The 23,753-nt window shown below is 35.8% G+C and overlaps 1 long non-coding RNA gene across 1 annotated transcript; it reads left to right on the forward strand.

Annotated features, from left to right (window-relative positions):
• The first annotated feature begins 2,442 nt into the window (after positions 1-2,442).
• LOC118501872 lies at positions 2,443-23,660 on the forward strand. Its single transcript, XR_004904534.1, has 3 exons — positions 2,443-2,484; positions 3,769-3,772; positions 23,504-23,660. It is a non-coding gene; the product is annotated as an uncharacterized LOC118501872 (long non-coding RNA).
• Positions 23,661-23,753: the final 93 nt, after the last annotated feature.

Below are 23,753 nucleotides of genomic sequence, written 5' to 3' on the forward strand. Positions count from 1 at the left end.
ATAAAAATCAACTGATTGAAAGTTTTCTATTCACAATTATACCTGCACATTTAGATAATTCTCCATAACTGAGTCACTCTGTCAATATCCTGGAATAAAATCAGCACTTTAGTGTTAGTAGCATAAATACTTGCTGCTTCAACTTTTCATGAGTAAGTGCAAAGATCCATGGTGTGTATACGTATATTGTATGTGCAAGACTAAATTTTCTGGAATTCACATATAAATTATGGGTGTGTAGATTAATCTTGTCCACAACCATAGTTAGTAATATTAGTCACATTAGAAAATATTTCCAAACTTTAGTCTGAAAACAGAGCCTGAGTCAATGGCCTGGATGCATGCCATGTGTTTGGGAATTGACTCCAGGTGTCAGATGTAAGGAACAGGAGGAGAGGAGTGGATTGAGACATGAACTCTGGGAAGTGGAATGGACGAGGGAAGGGGTCATAGGAGGGCATGTTGTAAAGTTAGTTACTGATCCAGTCCTGGTATTGACCCTATTAAATCACTGGACAAACCCAGAGACTATATTGTCAGACTCTCTACCCAAGTGTAAAAATAGGTACTATTTACCTGCTAACTCCAGATCTGTATGGGTTAGGTGTAAGCATTAAATATACCATAGAGGTGGTGCCTGTGTGAGGGAAGTGTCTGGGTCAATGCAGAACTGATCTGCAACACCTGCGGCAGCATCAGAGAAGCCCCATCCAGCAGCAGGCCATACCTGGGTCAGAGGGGAGGTCTTGCCCATTGCACCTGCACAAAGCTGATTGGAGCCTTTTGTGCAACTGCTTGTCACAACTGTGTGTGAAGTGGAAGGGAGACCAGAATAATTTTGAAGTAGTATACAAGAAGTATCCAGTATATAAACACCATTTCCCCTCTAAAAATATTTATTCCTTAATCCTGATATAGCTGATGAGAATCTGAGGAACTATTATATGTAGTAGTTCCTGAACAGCTACTGCTCAGAGGGAAAGAAGAGTATAAGTATGAAAATGTATAAAATGTAGTGAAATTTAGGAAGAAAGGTGTACTATATGAGTGATTGACTTTTGTTAATTGATAATATCAAATTTCTTGGGTGGAAAATGGAATTGACCTGAGAAAATTCACCTGTTTATTGCCATCTTTACATGGTATATTTTCATTTAAAAATCCCAAAGCAATCAATTATGTTTGATAGGAGTGAAAACATGAGTAATATTAAACTTCAGGAGGACACAAATTAGCCCATTAGCAATAAAAATATTCTTTCAATATATAGTAATTAGCCATCTGACTTCTCTATAATATTCCCCAAGTTAGTTCTGATTTTAATTTAATTTAATCATTTTAACAAATATTCACTGAATGAATAGAATTCTGGTTTTAGCCTTCTGGGAGGTACCCAGATAAAATGTTAATGGTTAAGGTGGAGGAAATACATTTGGGCTTGACTTTGGGAAATTAATTTGGCTTTTGGAGGATTTGATTTTCTCACCTTAAAAAGACAGATTTAATAAAATGGACTTTAATATTCACTCAGTTTATGTAATTTGATGAATCTTCTTGACACAAAGGTTGTCTATGTTCATTCCAAAGTGAAAAGAATCTAATGTTGTGTAAGGCTTTTTCTTACATCCCATTTTGCATACAGTTTTAGAACAATGTTGCCAAGCATAGTTACTTTAACCTTTTTGGGAATGTAAGTGCCTGGAATTCTACAACTATTACTAGTGTATTCTTGCCCTTTCTAGCTGACATTTTACTGTCCAAAACATTCTCTTTGAATTTGAATCATAAATGTGCTTAAAGGAAGTTTTCCTGAAAAAAATATAGAAATGACACTGATTTTCTTAAGCTTATTATTCATATTGACTTTATAATAGTGCTCTATTTTGTTTTATATTTAGCCAAAGTCAATTAAATGTTCTAGTTCATACAATTTATTTGAGTCAGGAGATTTTTTTCTACAGTTAAAAATGTTCTACTTAAATCATGAAAGTAAAACATTATCAAGTTCCTTTTTGCTTGCTGTCATTTTGAGAGACAGAGTTTTATAAAATAGTAAATTAAGTTCAGAAATAGCAGTAGTGGTGCAGTTTTTCTGTTACTGGGTGACAGCTAATAATGCATTTACTTGTACTTAAAGGCCATTTGATGCACTGCCAGCTTTATTGGTTAATTTTAACTGTTACCATTGCTTGAAACTGGACTATTATAGTATCATTCTATTTGAAATTGAGTCCTTGTGAAACTGCAGGCCTTTACATTTTTTCATTATTTTTTTTTACTTAAAGCTGAAATCTTTAAAAAACTAGGCAAATATGACACTGAAAAAGAAGAAACAAGCAAAGAATAGGACTGAGTGATGACTGCTCAGTGTCTTATCCAGTTGTAGAGACCTATAAGCAAAGTGTTTCATGCAGAACTTCCATCCATCATGAGTTTATTTGTGTATATGGTTTAAGTTGGTGGTCAAGTTACATTTTTTTGCATGTAGCTGTCCAGACCATAAATATAAGTCACGACACCATAAAAGTCCCAGAGAAGAACATAGGTGGGGAAATCTCAGATATTCCATATAGCAATATTTTCACTGATATGTCCCCTAAAGCAAGGGACATAAAGAAAAGAATGAACAAATGGGACTTCAATCAAAATCAAAAGCTTCACCCTGGCTGACATAGCTCAGTGGATTGAGCATGGGCTGTGAACAAAAGTGTCGCAGCTTTGATTCCCAGTCAGGGTAAATGCCTGGGTTTCAGGCCATGACCCCCAGCAACCATACATTGATGTTTCTCTCTCTCTCCCTCCCTTCCTTCTCTAAAATAAATAAATAAAATCTTTAAAAAAATCAAAAGCTTCTACACAGCTAAAGAAAACAGCAAAAAAGAAAGGGAATGAACTGTATGGGAAAACATATTTGCCAGTAATACCTCAGACAAGGGTTTGATCTCCAAAATATATAAAGACTCACATGACTCCACTCCAGGAAGACAAACAGTCCAATTAAAAAATGGCCAAAGGAACGGAACAAACACTTCTCAAAGGAAGACATACAGAGCGTCTGGAGACATATGAAAGAATGCTCAGCATCACTAGCCAACAGAGAGATGCAAATTAAAACCACAGTGAGATACCAGTTCACACCAATCAGAATGGTCATCATAAACAAATCAACAACCAGTGCTGGAGAGGTTGTGGAGAAAATGGAAACCTTAGTGCACTATTGGTGGGATTGCAGACTGGTATAGCCACTGTAGAAAACAGTGTGGAATTTCCTCCGAAAACTAAGTATGGAAGTGCCTTTAGACCCAGCAATTCCAGTGCTGGGACTGTACCCTAAGAATCCTGAAACACTAATTTTAAAAAATCTATGTACACCAATGTTCATAGCAGCACAATTTACAACAGCCAAATGCTGGAGACAACCTAAGTGCTCATCAATAAATGAGTGGATCAAAAAAATTATGATATTTATACAATGAAATACCACACAGCAGAAAGAAAGAAGGAGCTCCTACCCTTTGTGAGAGCATGGATAGAACTGGAGAGCATTATGCTAAGTGAAGTAAGCCAGGATGTGACAGACAAATACCATCTCATGTATAAGTGGAACCTAATCAACAAAATAAGCAAGCAAGCAAAATATAACCAGAGACACTGAAACTAAGAACAAACTGACAATAAGAAGAAGGAAGGGAGGAGAGGGATAATGGGGGAAAGAAGGGCAAGTGTCATCAAGGAACATGTATAAAGGACACATGGACAAAACCAGAGGGAGGTACAACTGAGGGTGGGTGGTGGGAGGCAGAAGGAAAGGGGTGGTGAGAAAATGGAGACAACTGTACTTGAACGACAATAAAACAAACAAACAAACAAACAAACATTAACTTACTGAGATAAAAAAACTTCAAAGGCTCCATAGAACTCTCAAATTCTTGGACTACATCTTCACATTGTCTCTCCCTTTCATGACTGCCAGGACTATTGGCCTTGTGATGATGATAGTGGTTCTCTCGATGCTTCTGTTGGCTCATATGTTCTTGTATTATCTTTCCTGAAGACCAGTGCAAGCCAAGCTAGGGTGGTGCCCTCCAGCAAGAGTGGGTGGAATATTGGTGGGGTCTTTCATGTAATGAAAATGTGCAATAAAACCACATTTTAAAGACATAGAAATAAGAAGAGTTTAAAGTGTTGTATACTTGATGGTCACTCTCCTTGCTATTGCTTCATATAATAGGAGAAAACATATTGCTGCTTAACATTAAACATAAAAAATAAAGTAATTAAATCCTAATTTTCCTACTGGGTTTTGATTCAAGATATCTATATCAAGATAGATGGATACATAGGTAGATATAGATAGATGATAGATAGATAGATATTTCTACTCTTTGCTTAATGAAAGTTTCACTGTTAAACATGCTTGAAACTTTGGTTTAGTTGTATGCCACAATAACATTTAGAGGTCAACCAATGCATCTTTCAAAGATGTAGCTAGCAATTGCTGGGAACACTTTACTTTCTGACTGACATATTTTCATGCAAGAAGTTCACTTACAATAAACAAAACTGCTTACCAAGTAGTCAAAAATAATGGTGATGTATTAAAAGTACACCTTTTAGCATACTTTCTTCAAGAAATGTGAGCATTAGAGTGTTAGAGTCTGAATGCATGTTAGACTCTTTAACCCATGATGACCTTGTCAAGATGTTGATGAAAAGGTGGCAGGTAAGTATATTGTGAATGGGTTGCAGAATTCAGGGCTTGTCAAAAACATGATCCACTTCTGCACCTACCTTCGTTTCTCAGCAGAGGGACTCGGAAGTTTTAGTACAGGAACATGTGCAAAAATGTGTAGAAAAAAAAATAAAGATGAATCAACAAAAAAAATACCTTTCTGCTTAGTTATGTCACATTAAGTGTCATGGCAAACATTTAAATACAGAGATTAGTTAGAATTGATGCTGAATCACAGTAAGAAGTCTGAACTTCCCCATCAATCATCAGAAATTTATTTCTGTTTTTATTTTTTTGTGGCTGTTCTCTTAGAATCAAGTTACTCAAAATCATTCTTATTACAAGATAAACTGTCAATAAGTACACACTTTTGCATATTTTTTTTGCTAATGATACATGGCTAATTCTACATTTAATAAAATAAATAAGCTCCTATGTAGTGTAAACTCTAAATCCCCATTGTTAACCTGCTTCCTAGTTAATCATACCTGCCCTGGTATCTTGCACTGTTATCAAGAACAAATAAGAATTGTACAGAAGTGAGGCAACTGTCATGAGCTTCCCAGATGACCCTTCAATACCAAAAACATTTTTCAGCTGGTGGGACTGTTCCCAGACAGTCCTCAGATGTCACCTGGGAATTGGTTTAGCCAAAGAGATTCCTCAGGTCCAGGGGTCCACACCATTTGCAGGATTACTGGTTGACACAGATACGTAAAGGTCTGGCCCTTCTCCTTGATTCAGGACAACTCCAGAAGCACCTATGGGGTTTGCTTAGGCATTGGTCAGACTAAATTACACCCCAACTACTCCCTGCCTACCCAGCCTTGCTCCTTTTCTTCCCATTCATTGATACATTCACAGTTCACTTAAAATGTTTAAAATACTAAATTTTATATACCTTTCAACACAATTTAAAAACTATTGATGAATGATAGTATGTTTAATTTTAAATGTTTGTTAAATACACAAGTTCCATTTCATAAAATAACTAAAGGAGCTTAGTTAATGCATGTTTTGTTAAATCAGATGCCTTAAACCAAAACATTCAAAATCTTCCAAAACAAAACTGTTAACTCACCTGGATTTATGAATTTGGCCAATTCTTCTCTTCTAATAATAACCTTTAATCTATTATTTATCTTTTAAATATATACATAGATGCCATTGATACTCAGAGTTACATATACAAGGGAAACCAGGACATCTAGGGAAAAAAAGTAGCAAGCAAATGCTTTAGTGCTAGAATACTGAAATAATTTAAATTATAAAAAGAAATATTTTTATGCTGCCTTTTGTGTCTTCAAACTACCATCCCAGAAAACTTCCTTCTGAGTCTCTAAACCTTTCTTTTAATTCTCACTTCTCTCTATTCCACTCTAATTTATTAGTATGTCTATTGTATTCACAAACAGGTAGAGACAACTGACAAAATGATAAAGTGTTAGTGTACACCCACACACAGAATTAACCTCTTATATTCCTGATTTGAATTTAAACCTTAAGCATGAATTAGCTACGAGAAGAGTTGGTCACTGAATGTTGCCAGCTGGAAAGTCAACCAAAATCTATAAAATCTCACAACAGTAAGAAAATCAATATCTCATTAAGTTTTCATCAACTATTATTTAATTTATGTCTTAATGTCATTCTTTCACATTTCCTAATTGTCTTCCCAGTTTGAACTTGGTATGCTCTTATTAACACCATTGGCAACTGTACCAATGAACTATTGGGAATAGTTTCCTTATCTTTGAAGTAATATTATGGTTATGAACTCAAGGGGTGGTTTTAACTACTGGGAGAAAGTATTTGGTATACTTTATGAATTATATATAATTATAATTTTACAGTAGGACTTAATCTCCAAATTGGCTTACAATGGAATTTCAATGTGAAATTATCTCAATTCATTTACATCTGCCATCCAATATAATTAACTGTAACAATGTAGGTAATCACCCATTAATTACCTTTAGGGAATATTGAAACAAAGACTATAAATTCAATCCTTAGAAAGGTTACCTTATATTTGAATTTTCATATATTATGTTGAAATTTGTTTAAAACTACAGAGAAGAGGGAATTTCAGGGGGGAATGGGTAGGGTTTACAGGAACAAATTTGGAGGACACATGGACAAAAACTAGGGGTGGGGGGTAATGGGGGGAAGGGGGGAGGGTTGGGTGGGTGGGCTGGAATGGGAGTAGGGGGGAGAAAACTGTACTTGAACAATGATTAAAATAAAAAAAAAACTACATTCAAGATTGCTTTATTAAACAAGTCATATTTTTCCCCCTAAGGGAAATAGGAATAAACTCAAACCACAGAGTTATAAACAATACTGACAGTCAATACAATTTCTAAAGGTTCCTCTGCATTTTACCAATAGTCAGAACCTAGAATTACTCTCAGTATTGAAAGAAGGGGAGAAAATGAATTAGAATAAATTCCTTGTTCTAAAATTTCCATCTCTTTCTCCAATAAATAATCAGGCAATTTTGATAAACCAGGTTTAACTGTCTGTTCCCAGTATGTCTGGGAACAGACATACTATGTTTAAGGATATACATGAAGTTTAGTTTTTTCATCCATTGTTCAAAATAAAACAGTATTATAAAATTTTGAAGCAATAATAAATTCACCTAACAAGAAACAGCAACAAAACGCTGCAAAAGAACAACAGAACTGTAACTGGGTTTAGTCAGACAGATTGGCAGTGTGGAAGCCCTTCTCTCTGGTCAATGATCAAGATGCTGAAAACAAGCGATGATTGGGATGGGAGTCATCCTGGCTGAAGGAGAGGAGATGGAGAAGAAATCAGGAGGTGGTGAGGAGAGGAAGGGGAAGAGAAGAGTATTGACCAGTGAACAGAGGAGGAATAAGAAGATAACAAGGAAAAGGGAGATAGAATGGAAGATGGCAGAGTGAAACTATGAGACAAGAAAGTGAGAGAGGGAGGATGGTCTTTGAAATATCAACTACATTGAGTGTACTTACAGGTTGCAAGGAGAAAATATGAAATCAAGATAACATAAAGGTTTGCTACCAGAATCCTGGTAGGATGTTGTTAATTCAGGCCCCTGGCAGTTCCAGCAGCCCCAGATGGCTCAGTGACTTCCTTACCTCAAACTCCTAGAAGACCCCAGCAAACCCAGAGATTTCTTCTATCTCAGCACTTGTCAGCTCCCAGCATTCCAGGTGGCCATTATGTCCCCAGGTTCTGAATGGTCTCCTATAAGCCAGGTTGTGGGCAAAAAGAACCACCAATTCTGACCGAGGAAACATTATACACATACATACATACACATGCATACAATAAAATATTATTAAAAAGAAGGAAACCCTGCCATTTTCAACAACATGGATGGATCTTGATGGCATTATGTTAAGTGAAAAAACTTGGACACAGAAAAACAAATACTGCATGTTCTGACTTATATATGGAATATAAACAGGAAACAGAGAGTGGACTGCTAGTGTCCAAGGGCTGGGATGGGTTGAGGAGCTGAAGAGATGGTGTTCAAAGTGTCAAACTTCCAGTTATAATATGAATAAGTTCTGGGAATCTCATGTACAGCATGATGACTACATTAACAATAACTTATTATATATTTGAACATTGTTAAGAGAATAAAACTTAAATGTTATCAACATGCACAAAAAATGAAAATTATGTGAGGGAATGGCGGTATTAAGTAACATTATTGTGGTATTTTTCACCACATATACATGTATCAAATTATTACATTGTATACCTTAAACTTGTATACATTACATATCAGTAATATCTCAATGAAGTTGAAAAACATTTAAGAGCCATTATTATTTTAAAAAAGACAAAAATAAATGTTTATAAATAGGCACAAGTTGAAGAGAAAGAAAAACAGGGAAGAAAAGAAAAGCAAGGTCTAGAGTGTAAAATCGGTAGATGGGATCAAATCTATGTGGACATTTCTTGAAATATTTTATAAGTACAGAAACCATTTTATAATTTTGTCTCATTATCATATGAAGATAATTGTTAGTACACAGAGGTATGATTTTAATGTTGCCGTAGCTGAGCTGAAATTGTCATGCAAAATAACATGATGCTAATCCTTTAGAATTGCATAGCTAAATAGATGTATGAAAGGTTGTCCAGGGGCCACAGTTTTCAGAGCCTTCTGCCCTGATATGATTGTGATGTTCTAGAAACTGTGGTACATCAATATCACTTGTTGATCAGTCATGACTTCCTTTGATTGGTCTCCACCTCTTTGGATTTATCATGATTGGGCTGTAGTAAATATAATGGAGGATGTTAGCTGAATTCTCAACAATCTTGCATTCATTTATGAACCTGACACCACTGAGCATGTAAATCACATAACACCATCCTTTTAATTAAAGAGGAAGATAGTAAGATTATAAAAGAAATAGATTGGGCTTCAAGAACACTGTCCTCACCCTTGAGTAAATGACTTTTTCTATAAAAAGGTACTGTTTTGTTTTCTGGAATCAGCCATTTATCAAATGGTACCCTCAGCATGCTCATTCACATCTAATTGATAAATAATTCTACCCTCTGGAAAACCTACTTGCCTTGTTCAGCATTTGCCAGAGTGACATTTCTTTCTGACAATGAAATCTTATGTAATAAAATGTCCTCTTTAGGGTCATGCTACACAGATCAGCATGGACTGTCCCTTCCAAGGCTTCTGAATTCATTTCTATTAATTTGGCTTGTGACAGACAACTACTAGTCTTAATTACAGAGAATGGGTCCTCTAATTCACAGGTTTTGATGATAGTTTTAAAATTCTTTCTATCATATCAAGATGCCTAACTGTCAGAGTTGACCAAATAAATCCTGGAAAACATGCCTGTTTTTCTGCACTCAGGATTTGAACACTGTCCATTGCTTCCTGGCTGTTTTTCCAAGGCTGTCTTCCAAGAAGCAGAATCTCAGGAAGGCCATCAGCTCCTATTGGAGGGCCCAATGGTTCAAGCTGATGCCATTGCCACTTGGATGCAATTAAGGCAAAATATCTCTAATTTGTTAATATTCAGGAAATAATAATTTTGATCTTTTAAAGGTTGATAGTAATTTAAAGACAAAATTAAAACCTTTAATAAAATATTTTTTAAAAAATCATTGGTTCCAAATTGTGGAATGCATAATTGAACAATTTTTTTCTCTACCATCAATTTTTCCACTAAAGGAAATGCCTTAAGGAAGTGTTGTTTTTGTCATGATTATGGTACGGCTGCTGTGAGATAAAGTGGTCATCTGTGTTACATATTTGAACAGAAAAGCATACCTCCAATGTCTTAATGAAAGATTTTGTTAGAAGCATAAACAAAAGCAAAAACTGTTGCAAAAGAAAAATTTTTCAATGCTAACTCCTCAAATACTTTCTAATTAGAAATCTCAATAAATTAACTCAATAAATCTCAAAAAATGAATCAGAAATCTAAATTTCAATAAACTTAAATTCCAAATTGATTTGTTACACATTCTATGACCTTAGAGTAAATATTTCACCCTTTTGTTCTTAATCATCCCATTTTAAAAGGTAAATTGAAGTTTAAAAGTATGTATAGAATCTACAAAATATATGCATTAGATTATTTATATTTTAATTGAATGTATACCAAGCTATATAATATAGACACTGAATGTATGTATAAATTAAGTCAGTTATGCAAGCTAAGCATAGCCTTTGTCAAATAGCTAAGAAAACTTGTGTTTTAGCTTTAGGAGGAAATTTATAAGCAGGTCTGTCTATCAAAGTACTTCTACCTCTTTTCAAAGTACTTTTGCCATGTGGAGGTGAATTTCTCATCTGTAAATTGTTAGAAGTGCTTGGTACACAAAACTGTAATCATTCCTATGCCTATCCTTGCACTGGACATGAAGTTCCTACTTGGTACAATCAATGATCTCATCACTTCTGCAAGATCAACACTCAGCACAGAGCCCACACAAACCAGTACTTAAGTAAGTGTTTATGGAATCAATGAAAACCTCTGTTGTCATTATTTTTCTAACTGTACAGAGACACAATTAAATGGGGGGGGGGGCATTGATTTGGGATAAGTGGAATTTAGGTTTAAATTCCAAATACATGAGTCAAAAGGAGCAGGATATCTCAAAAGTTAACATGTGTTAGAATCATCTGGGGATGATCTGAAAATGCCACTATGGTTTGGGAGGCACCACGACCAGCACGAGGTTCTGCATTTCTGACATCTTCAAGGTGATACAGTACCTTATCAGACAACCACACTTCCTGTAGCAAGTAACAAGACCACATAGGTATCTAAATAATATTTACTTAGCTGAAATGTTCCTCATTTAAAAACAATCTGTGTCGGGGTGGTGTTCACTTGTTGGGACTGTGGACACCATCTGGGTCATTACCAGAGACACTTGGGAGCCAGGTGATGCCTGGAGAAGGGAGAAGGGTTCAGCTGTGACAGACCCTGACTCAGATAGTCTACAGTATGGTTGTAAAGTTGGGCCGTGTGAGAGGTCAGATGCTTATTAAGAGTGACAGGCTTGAACAGGAGGATTTTATTCAAAACAAGGCTCTTGGTCACTGTTTAGGCAACTGTCTCACATTGGTCTTTCCCCTGCTGCCCCAGAAGCAGAGGCTCTGCCCCCAACCCCCACTGGGCCCTGCTGGCTCTCTAATAGGAAGGAGGAGGCACCTCCCCTCAGAAAAGAGCAACAGAGCTCAGAGAGTTACCAGTCCCTAGAAAGACATAACTCAGTGGGGGAGCTGAACTACCCTGAAGAGACTTTGAGAGTGCCTAGCACCTAGGACAGCAAAGTGGGAGAAGGTTGTGTGTGAGTTGCCCCTAACTAGTGCACCTCAAGGACAGCACAACTGGTGGATTGAAGGCACAGGCCTGGAGCAGATGGGCAGTAGGGGCCTGGCAGCAGAAGGAGAAACTGGCATGTAGCATGGGCAACTGTGAAGACTGTGGCCCAGACCTGGAAGCCATCCCCACAAAACCATTAGAAGGGAGAAAAGCAAAGCCCACCCCCGTCTTCCTGTGGCACCCAGGAAGACCGGAATAACTTGCTGGGTGGGTTTAAAGTCAGCAGGAGGCTTTTTTTCCCCTCCCCAAAGTGAGACCATAAAACCTAGAGCTGTGAAAGGTCCAGAGATAAACTCAAAGAAGGAACACAAGGCTAATCCCAACAACTGAGAAACTGAAACAAATTTCAATTTGTTATTCCAGAGAACTGTCATGTTATTATTTGTATCACTATTTTTCTCATTATTTTTACTTCCTTTAATTTATTACTATTTCTTTATTTCTCTTCTTTCTGTTTAGCTTTCTTCATTACATTTGTTTGTTTATACATTGTTTGGCTGGTTTTCTTTGTTCTCTTTTTCACAAGGTATTTTCATATTTCCTTTTTTACTTCACTAATGTTCCAGTTGCACACTACTCTAGGTCATGTACTTCCTATTCTTGTTCAGATCACACAGATTCTGTCATATGATTGTTGTTCCAGTATTATTATAAATAATTGTTGTTCCATACAATTGTAAATAATACATAGCACCACTCTGGGATCTCAACCCAATTCACTGTTTTCCAGAGCCTTATTATTGTTGTGGTTAACTCTATCCTCTCATACACTGCACATGTTTTCTATCCCTTACTCTCACTATATCTCATAATCTGATCACCCACAAGCGTTTTGTTTTCAGGATTCAGCTCAAACCCCTCCCCCCCTCTAAAAAGAGTCTTATCTCTTTTCTACCCTTTTTAAAAAGTAGCTAGTTGAGTGAAATATCATGGTTAACACTATATTTATACAAAGAATTTCCTATTTCTTCTCTACACGCTGGCAATTTAAACCCTGTAGAATACACTTGTGCTGTCTTAATCCATTTTCCCTTCCTCACCAACTTATCACATAAAAGAGTAGGTGAGAGATGTGAACACCAATATACCTGCTACAAGAGAGAACCCACCAACAAAGGAACCACCAACAGATAATAAAGGAAGATGGCGGAAGAGTGAGTGGAAACCACACTAACCTCCACTCAGGACCAATCTGTAATTACAACTAAATGGTGGAGAAATTATGCAAAACAAGCAACTGAATAATAGCAAGAGAGAAGCCTCATAATCTTGGACAGACAGAACAACCAACTTTGACAAGACCCGTCCTCATCTGCACAACAACATACAAGACATGTTGGGTAGAGTGACCTTCAGTCAGCCAGCTGGAGGAAAGAACCCACCGAAGAAAGACCCAACAACAATCAAAACCCAAAGACACACAGAGAGCCAACATAAATGACAGTCCAAGACCAGTGAGCTCAGGAGATCAAGGAGACTGCACCACTGAATCTCACAGGTCTCCTACCATAGAAGTTCACACCACAAACCCAAGGAGTCAGAAAGAGATCAATTAAAGAAGCTGAGGTCAATGAGAAGAGTCTCACACACAAAAAATGGGAAGACAAAGAAACAATCACCAAAACAAAGAAAAGGAGGAAGCCTCAGAAAGAATGAGACATGAAATAGAAGCAAGTTAAGTGTCAGATATTGAGTTCAAAGCAACGGTTATCAGGAAGCCCAATAAGCTCATAATGAATTACCAGAAACTACAGGGAAACTATCATGAACATACTGCACACTATATCACCCTAGAAAAGGAAATAGAAACTATCAACAAGAGCCAAGAGGAAATGAAGAATACAATTTCTGAATCGAAGAACACAGTAGAAGGAATCAAAAGCAGGCTAGATGAAGCAGAGGATTGAATCAGTGAGCTGGAGGACAATGTAGAAAAAAAAATACCAAAAAGGGTTAGAATAGGAAAAGAGACTTATAAAGAATGAACAGGTGGTAGGGGAACTGCATGACAACATGGGACATAATAATATTTGTATACTAGGGATACCAGGAAAAGAAGAAGAAGAGGAAGGGATAGAAAACCTGTTAGAAAAAGTAATGATAGAAAACTTCCCTAATATGATGAGAGAAAAAAAATCACACAAATCCAAGAAGGAGAGACGGCACCAATGAAGAGGAACACAAAGAGACCCATTCCAAGACACATCATAATTAAAATGGCAAAATTCCAAGACAAAGAGAGAATATTAAAGGCAGCAAGGGAGAAAGAGGAAGTAACATACAAGGGAGCCTTGATAAGGCTAGCAGCTGATTGCATTGGAAATGCTACAAGTCAGAAGGGAATGGCAAGAAATAATCTAAGAAACAACAACAAAAAAGGCTTGCAACCAAGATTACTCTATCCAGCAAGGTTTTTGATTAAAATGGAAGGTGAAATAAGGAGTTTCTAAAACAAAAAAAGGCTGAAATAATAACCTCAAAAACTGTACTGCAAGAAATGCCAAAGGGACTGCTTTTAAACAAGGAACAAAAAGAATGAGAGAGAGAGGAACACTGGCATGAAGGAAGTAAAATGCCAATGAATAAGTTCCTATCAATAATAACCTTAAATGTAAAAGGATTAAGTGCTCCAATCAAAAGATACAGAGTAGCTGAATGGATAAAAAATAATGGCCCACACATAAGCTGCCTCCAAGGGACCCACCTGAGAACTAAAGAACAACATAGACTAAAAGTGAAGGGTTACAAAATATTCTTCCAAGCAAATGGGCAGGAAAAAAAGGGCTGGAGTAGCAATGCTTACCTCATATAAAATAAACTACAAAACAAGGGCCAAAAAAGGGACCCAGAAGGTTACTTCATAATACACAAGGGAAGAATTCATCAAGAATGCATAAACATTACAAATATGTATGCAATGATAAAAGGAGAACCCAAATACGTAAAGGAAATCTTGGAGGACTTCAAGAAAGATATTGACAGCAACACAATTATAGTAGGGGATTTTAACACCCCACTGTCAAAAATGAATAGATCTTCCAAAAAAATCAATAAAGATATTGAGGCATTGAACAATGTCTTAGATCAAATGGACTTAACTGATATATATAGAGCCTTTCACCCCAAAGAAGGAAAAATGCACATTCTTTTCAAATTCACTTGGAACATTTTCAAAGACAGACCATGATCGGACACAAAACAAGCCTCAACAAATTCAAGAAAATTGAAATCATATCAAGCATTTACTAGGACCACAAGGAACTGAAACTAGAAACCAACCTCATGGAAAAAGCTCAAAAACACTCAAATTCATGGAGATTGAAAGCATGCTAATGGGCTGAAAATGAGATCCAAGAAGGAATCAAAAAGATTCTGGAAACAAATAAAATTGAATTCACAATACTCCATAACTTAAGGGACACTGGGAAGGCAGTCCTGAGAGGGAAGTGTATAGCGATATAAGATTATCTAAAAGAGGTACAAACATTTAAAATAGACAACCTAACCCTACATCTACAAGAACTGGAGGAACAAAAACAAAGACAGCCCAGAGCAAGTAGTAGGAAGGAAATAACCAAGATCACAGCAGAATGAAATGGCAGAGAGACTAAAGGAACAATCCTAAGGATCAGTAAATCCAGGAGCTGGACCTTTGAAAAGATAAACAGAATCGACAAGCCTTTAGGGAGACTCATCAAGGAAAAAGAGAGAGTAGCCAAAAGAACACAACCAGAAATGAAAGAGGAGAGATTACAACTGATACCACAGAAATACAATGGATTGTACGAATTGCTAGGAAGAGCTACATACCAAGAAATTTGAAAACCTTGGTGAAATGGGCAAATTTCTAGAAAAATATAATCGTCCAAACCAAATGAAGAAGTAGCAAGCTTGAACAGAAAAATAACAGCTGAAGAAATCGAAGCAGTAATCAAAAAACTCCCAACACACAAAAGCCCTGGACCAGATGATTTCACAGGAGAATTCTGCAAAGTACATAAGGAAGAGTTAAGCCCTATCTTTCATAGACTATTCCAAAAAATCCAAGAAGACAGAATATTTCCAAACTGTTTTTATGAAACCAGAATTATCCTAATCATAAAACCAGGTAAAGACACAACAAAAAAAGCAAACTTCAGGCCAATATCGCTGATGAACATAGATGTTAAAATATTTAACAAAATATTGGCAAACTGAATCCAGCAATACTTTAAAAAGGTCATACACCATAATCAAGTGAGATTCATTCCAGGGATGCAAGGATGATACAATATTCACAAATCAATAAATGTAATACATCACATAAAAAAAAGGAAAGACAAATACCACATGATCATATCAATAGATGCAGAAAAAACATTTGATAAGGTCCAGTACCCACTGATGATAAAAACACTGAGCAAAGTAGGTATAGAATAAACATTACTCAATATAATAAAAGCCATATATGAGTGACCTACAAGAAACATCAATGTCAATAGTCAGAAACTAAAAGCTTTCCCACTAAGATCAGGAATAAGTCAAGGATGTCCACTTTCATCACTTCTATTCAACATAGCATTGGAAGTCTTAGCCATAGTGATCAGACCAGAAAAATAAATTAAAGGCATCCAGATTGGAAAGGAGGAAGCAAAACTGTCATTGGTTGAAGATGACATGATAGTGTATATAGAAAATCCTATAGACTCCACCAAAAAACTCTTTGACCTAATAGGTGAATTTGGCAAAACAGAATGATACAAAGTCAATATTCAGAAATCAAAGGCATTTCTCTACACTAGTAATGAAATATCAGAAACAGAAATCAGGAAAAAAAATCACAATTGATATAGCAACAACAAAAAATGTACCTAAGAATAAAACTAACCAAGGAGGTAGAAGACCTGTATTCATAAAACTACACAACACTGAAGAAAAAAATTAAGAAAGATACAAACAGATGGAAGCATGTACTGTGTTCATGGATTGGAAGAATTAACATCATCAAGATGTCCAGACAACCCAAAGCAATTTATAGATTCAATGCAATTCTTATTAAAGTACCAATGATGTATTTCACAGAGAACAAACATTTAAAAAGTTTATGTGGAACCATAAATGACCCCAACTAGCTGCAGCAATTTTGCGAAAGAAGAATAAAGTAGAGGGAACACAATACCTGACATAACTATATTACAAAGCCACTGTACTGCCTGGTACTGGCACAAGAACAGACACATAGACCAATTGAATAGATAGAGAGCCCAGCAATAAACATAAGTCTCTGTTGTCAATTAATATTTGACAAAGGGGGCAGAAGCATAAAATGTAGTAAAAGTAACATCTTCAACAAATGCTGTTTGGAGATCTGGACAGCTATATGCAAAAAAAAAAAAAAAAAAAAAAAAGAAAAGAAACTCAATCACCTAGTTGCACCGTACACAAAAATAAATTAAAGGTGGATAAGAGAATTCAATATATGTCAGATTTTCTATGCAGCAATATTTTCACTGATATTTCCCCTAGAGCAAGGCACATAAATGAATGAATAAATAAATGGGACCTCATCAAAATAAAAAGCTTCTTCATGGCTACAGAAAACAGCACTAAATGAAAAGAGAACAAACTCTATGGGAATATATATTTGCCAATAATTGTTTGGACAAGGGTTTGATGTCCAAAATATGTAAAGAACTCACAGGACTCCACTCCAAGAAGTCAAACAATCCAATTTAAAAAAATGGCGCCCTGGTTGGTGTAACTCAGTGGATTGATCACGGGCTGGGAACCAAAGTGACCCAGGTTCTATTCCCAGTCAGGGTACATGCCTGGGTTGCAGGCCATAACCCCCAACAACCGCACATTGATGTTCCTCTCTCTCTCTCTATCACTCTCCCTTCCTTCTCTAAAAATAAATAAATAAAATCTTTAAAAAATCCTCAAAATTCTATAAATAAGTTTAAAAAAATGGCAAAAGACCTGAACAGATACTTCCTCAGGAGGACATACAGAAGGCCCACAGACATATGAAAAGATACCTAACATCACTAGCCACCAGACAGTTGCAAATTAAACCCACAATGAGATGCCACTTCACACTGGTCAGAACAGCCATCATAAACAAATCAACAAACAGTGTTGGAGAGGATGTGGAGAAAAGGGAATCCTGGTGCACTGTTGGTTGGCATTCAGACTGGTGCAGCCACTATAGAAAACAGGGTGAAATTTCCTCAGAAAACCAAAAATGGAATTGCCTTCTGACCCAGCAATTCCACTGCTGGGATTACATACTAAGAACCTTGAAACACCAATCTAGAAGAACCTATGCACCCCAATGTTCATAGCAACACAATTTACAATAGCAAAGTACTGGAAGCAACTTAAATGCCCATCAGTAAATGAATGGATCAGAACACTGTGGTACATTTACACAATGTAAGACTAGGCAGCAGAAAGAAAGAATGAGCTCCTACCCTTTGCTACAGCATGGAGGCATCTGGAGAGCACTATGCTAAATAAAATAAGCCAGGCGGTGAAGGACAAATACCATATGATCTCACCTTTAAGTGGAACAGAATCAATGAAATTAACAAGCAAGCAAAATATAACCAGAGACATTGAAATTAAGAACCTACTGACAGTAACCAGAGATGAGGTGGTAAGGGATCATGTGGGACAAAGTAGGGAGGGTTTAAAAAAAAAACTATAAAGGATGCATGGGCATAACCAAGGGGTTGTGGGATCAGTGGAGGGATGTGTAGATTGCTGGAGTTGAGGGGAGGGGTGGGGAGGAAATGGGGACAACTGTACTTACAAAAATATAAAAAAATAAATAAAAATAACCTGTGTCATTGTATACTTTGAAGAATACATTCATTAACTTTTTATCAGAATTTAAGTTCCATATTTTATAGTAACACCACTTGGACACATAGCCAAGCACTGTGTAGATATAAATGAAAGAAGATAAAATCATATTTGAAGTTTATTGTAAGGTCTAAAATGTTATACTGTGAACTGTGTTCATGATATTACAGGAAAGATCTACCCACTTACCGAGATGAAATTATCAGAAAATGAGACAGTGATTTAATAGTTGAAAATGATCTACCGAGTTGTGATCTGTAGTGCGTTTATGAATCCCATAAAAAATAGTTCAGTATAGGTTAGGGTAATTGCTTGTGTGTTTATTCCAAACAAAGTAATAGGATAGAAAATGTACATGTTTTTTTTTGTTGTTGAAGTTATATTTTAGCTTGAGCAATGCCCTCTTTGAACTGCAAACAGCTATTTAGAACAAAATCATTCTGCTTCAGATATAACTATTTGTCTTAATCACCACAAATTCCACATTTGAGTCAATACTCCATTCAATAATGTCACAGTATAATTAGTTGTTCATCTTGTGACCAGACATGTAAATACATGTATACAAAATTGAAATAAAGTAACATTTATTTTGATGAAATAAAAAAATCTAAAATTTGAGGACAAGTGAGGTGATTAGAAATTGTTGTTTAGTAAAGAAAACCTGGTTGGCTTGCTTTTCTTTAGTAAAGATAGAGAGATGTGTAAGGAAAGCATTCATGTGATAGTCATAGAGCACCTCTTCTGGTATTTGAAGCAGTTTACCAAGAAACCTATTTCTCTATATTTCTAGAACTTCTTAATGTTCTATTTTTACATCCAAAAAGTGAATACAAATGACAAGTTATGCCCAAATGGATTTAATTAATTCTTAAATGTCAGTAATTTGGACATTCTTAATGGTTTCTATATTTATATTCTGGTATCATAAATACAAAGACTTTAAAATTATATATATTTTATTTTCTACACTAGAAGAGAATCAAACTATAATATGCAATCACTTATACAAATAGCCTAGGAAAAAAGTGGTAAACGCTGAAAACCGAAGTGTGGTTTGGTGGGCAGCAGAGAGGGTGCTCACACCAGCTGACACATGATAGTCACACACAGGAAGGTGTGTTTAGATGCACATTCACGTACCATATGCATATTTTCATTTTATAAATCCTGAGGACATGAAATGTAGAAACCATATTTAAGTGTCTATGGAAGCAAAAGCCTCAATACATTCTCTACAAAGTTATACAAATACGATATTTCATTATGTGTGGGGCTACAAATGAGGCATTATTTTTCTGAGGAGCCCACCAATGATGTGCCCCTCATTTCTCCAAAATACAGTACCCTTTTGATATAGCACATGCATTAGAAAGTAATTTTGCCTTTTAACTAACGATAGTTTGTTAAGAAATGATTTGTTTTGAACAAATCATAATTGATGTTTAAGGCTGCATTCTGCATGTATTAAAATTAGTTTGGGAACATCTATTGATAAATTCACAATATAGTAAGTTTGTAGTCCAAGGCATCCAAATTATCATGGTTCTTTTCAAGTCATCAAACCAAATATAGTTCAATTAAAAGTGGAAAAGGTGCATTAAAAAAAAACATACACATGCAAGAAAAAAAGAAACATGAGCTGCCTAGACGAAGTCACTGGTAACACCAGTTGCAAAACCATCTGCTTTGCCTATAATTGTTGGGAAGGGCTTGAATTAGAGAAAAAATGTGAATGGTAAATTATTAACTAATTTAATTAACACATTTGTGCTTCAAACCAGGTAAATTCTGGGGTAATCATGTTCAGAGGAAGTTGTTTGCTCTCTCTCTCACTCTGTATTTTAATGCTTAATTCTATTGTACATTTAGCAAAACTACATAAAACAACTTCTGAGCTACCAGAGGAAAAAATGAGAATGAATTCTCAGTATTTTGGACACAAAAATGAGCCTCAGATTTATTTAATTTTTTATAAGAACTCTATTGAGTTCTAGTCACTAGAAAGTATAGGCTTGTCCAGGTTAATCTGTAAGTGGATTTAAAATCTTGCTGAGCCGCTGAGATAAGGTATAGAGAAACCACTGCCTATGGATGACCTGGCAGAGAGAGCATCAGGGATGAACCTGCAGTTATTGAAATGGAGTGCAGCCAATCTTTGCAAAGGAGCTGGACAGTGAAACTCAAAATGACCTGGACAGACCAGCAGCACAGGCAGCTAAGTGGCTTTTGAAATTAAATGTAGAGAAATGAAGCTGGGGAAAGGAGTCCTCCTTGAATGGCGATTTTACCAATCCTGCAAAGTAGAAGATCTAAAAATCACATCAAAATGTCAAGTATATTTCACATCGACACTTTATAGTTTTGTCCTTTTTTGCTCTCACTGGCCTTTATCCAGCCCCTACTGTGACCACTTCCTGATTTAGATACTTAGAAGAAAAATTCAGAGGTAAAAATTATAACTTAAAAGAGATGAAATAGAAGTAATGAAGCAAATTAAGAGAATCTATAATAAGGTTACCAAGATACACATAAATATGTTGAGAAATGTGTTTCAGCCCAGGCTTGCAAAAACATTGTTTTTCAAGGACAGAGATTTCAGGGCTGTGGACACTCATTTAATTGAGCATTTGTTCTACTTGATTGATTAATTCAAATGAACACATAGTTTAATTATCTTTTGTTTTTTCTGATTGAATATTTGAATTGATAATATTACACTTTTTATCCATTTTCAAAAGCAGGTCATAGATTCAAAATCAATGAAATAACTATTTTAAAACTATGTTATGTTAAATTAATAAGATAACTTATAAACTGAATTTATACTATTGTTATTTACTGTTAAAATACATAAAAAAGTAGAAAAACAATATATTTTCATGTTAACACCATAATATTCTCCCATGTACAAATCTGTTTAATTAAAACTAAACTTAAAGGTGGCCACACATTCAGACTTAACACGTCATCTTTCTAAGTCATTATATATCAAAGCACTTATTGAGGATCACAATTGAGACATCCTACTAAGCATCTGAATCAGATCAGCTGATGAATGAAATCAAGAGCACATGGAATACATTCTGACTCTGTCGCCAAATTCCCTGTACACTCCTCTAAGGGTATAGCCATTCAGAAACGTAGGCACAAACAGCTGAACTCTCAAATTCTCCCTCCCATGGCAGGTCTCTGAGTGATTGTCATAAAAACAGTTGGTAAACAGCAACAGAAGAGTGCTACCTAGTCATTAATGGAAGTTATGACACCTCTCATTATGTTAAATAAATTTTTTCAAGACTTACAGAGAATGTGATTTTATGCTTGAACTAGGGCAAGAAATAAAGACTCTAATTTTGAATTTAAAAAAAAATTAATTCTAATCTAAATTTTATCAAATACATTAACATATTAACTGTAGTACATAACAAAAGTTAAGTAAAAACAAACTGGGAAATCTTTAATATCCTCATTTTAGTCAAGGATTTCATGAGATAGAATCATCTTTTATTTTTTAGGAAGTGTATATTTCTTTCTCAATTGTTATATATTTACTATCCAATAGCTGCACCTACCAAACAATAAACAAACACACATACACACCTTCCAATTTAATTTAAACATAAACCTATGTCCATCTACATTTGTTAAAATCTTACCTGTGGTGATCCTGTACACAAACACAAGCATCTGACTATTTCATTATATCTGTTGTGGATTTTTGCCCTAGCATTTAATATTGAAAGTATACTAGTTCACTGACAATTACTTTTATTGTATTTCTCCCTTGTGTTGCAGCTATAGTTTTTGTTTCAAAAGCACTTTTATTTATTTTTTCAAGCACAGTTGTCTCCACTTATGCACATCACTTCCCCAAGACTCACATATCCCCACCTCTCACCCTGGAACCTACTCGACTTTGGTTTGTCTGTGTGTCCTCTATACATGTTCCTTGATTATCTTTCTCATTTTCCTTCTATTATCCCCTCCACCCTTCCCAGTGGTTACTGTCAGTTTGTTCTTTATTTCAATGACTCTGGTTATACTTTGCTTGCTTGCTTGTTTTGTTGATTAGGTTCTACTTATAGGTGAGATCATATGGTATTTGTCTTTCACCACCTTGATTCTTTCACTTAGCATAATGTTCTCCAATTTCATCCATGCTTTGTGAAGGGAAGTAGCTCCTTCTTTCTTTCTGCTGCATACTATTCCATCATGTAATTGTACCAGTTTTTTGATCCACTCACTTACTGATGGGCACTTAGGTTGCTTCTAGCACTTGGCTATTATAAACTGTGCTGCTATGAACATTGGGGTGCATAGGGTATATTCTTAGGGTATAATCCCAACAGTGGAATTGCTAGGTCAAAAGGCAGTTCCATCTTTAGTTTTTTTGAGAAAATTCCATATGCTTCTCCACAGTGGCTGCACCAGTTTACATTCCCACCAACAGTGTACAAGGGCTGCCTTTTCTCCACGACTTTGCCAGGACTTGTTTGTTGATTAATTTACAGTGGCCATTCTGACCAGTGTGAGGTGGTGTCTCATTGTGGTTTTTATTTGCATTTCTCTGATGGCTAGTGATGCTGAGCATCCTTTCATATGTCTCTGGGCCCTCTGTATGTCCTCCTTGGAGAAGTATCTATTCAGGTCCTCTGTTTATTTTTTTAATTGGGTTATTTGCCTTCCTGGAGTAGAGTTGTGTAGGTTTTTCATATATTTTGGAGATCAAACCCTTGTCCAAGATGTCATTTTCAAATGTATTTTCCCAGAGTTTTTCTGCTTCTCCTTTTGCTGATATTTTCCTTAGCTGGGCAAAAGCTTTTTAATTTGATGTCATCCCATTTGTTTATTCTTTCCTTTATGTCCTTTGCACTAGAGAACATATTGGTGAAAATATTGCTGTGTGGAATATGTGAGATTTTCCTGCCTATGTTCTCCTCTAGGACTTTTATGATATCATGACTTATATGTAAGTCTTTTATCCATTCTCAGTTTATTTTTGTGAATGGTGTAAGTTAGTGGTTGAGTTTTATTTTATTTTTTTGCATGTAAGCTGTCCAGATCCCTCAACACCATTTGTAGAAGAAGCTACTTTTACTCCATTTTATGCTTCTTTCCCCTTTGTCAAATATTAATTGACCATAGAGATTTCGGTTTATTTATGGGCTCTCTGTTCTGTTCCATTGATCTATGAGTCTCTTCTTATGCCAGTACCATACTGTTTTGATTACAGTGGCATTGTAATATAGTTTGATATCAGGCATTGTGATCCCTCCAACTTTGTTCTTCTTTCTCAAAACTGC

The sequence above is a fragment of the Phyllostomus discolor genome, chromosome 7 (genome assembly GCF_004126475.2).
Source record: "Phyllostomus discolor isolate MPI-MPIP mPhyDis1 chromosome 7, mPhyDis1.pri.v3, whole genome shotgun sequence".
NCBI lineage: Eukaryota > Metazoa > Chordata > Mammalia > Chiroptera > Phyllostomidae > Phyllostomus > Phyllostomus discolor.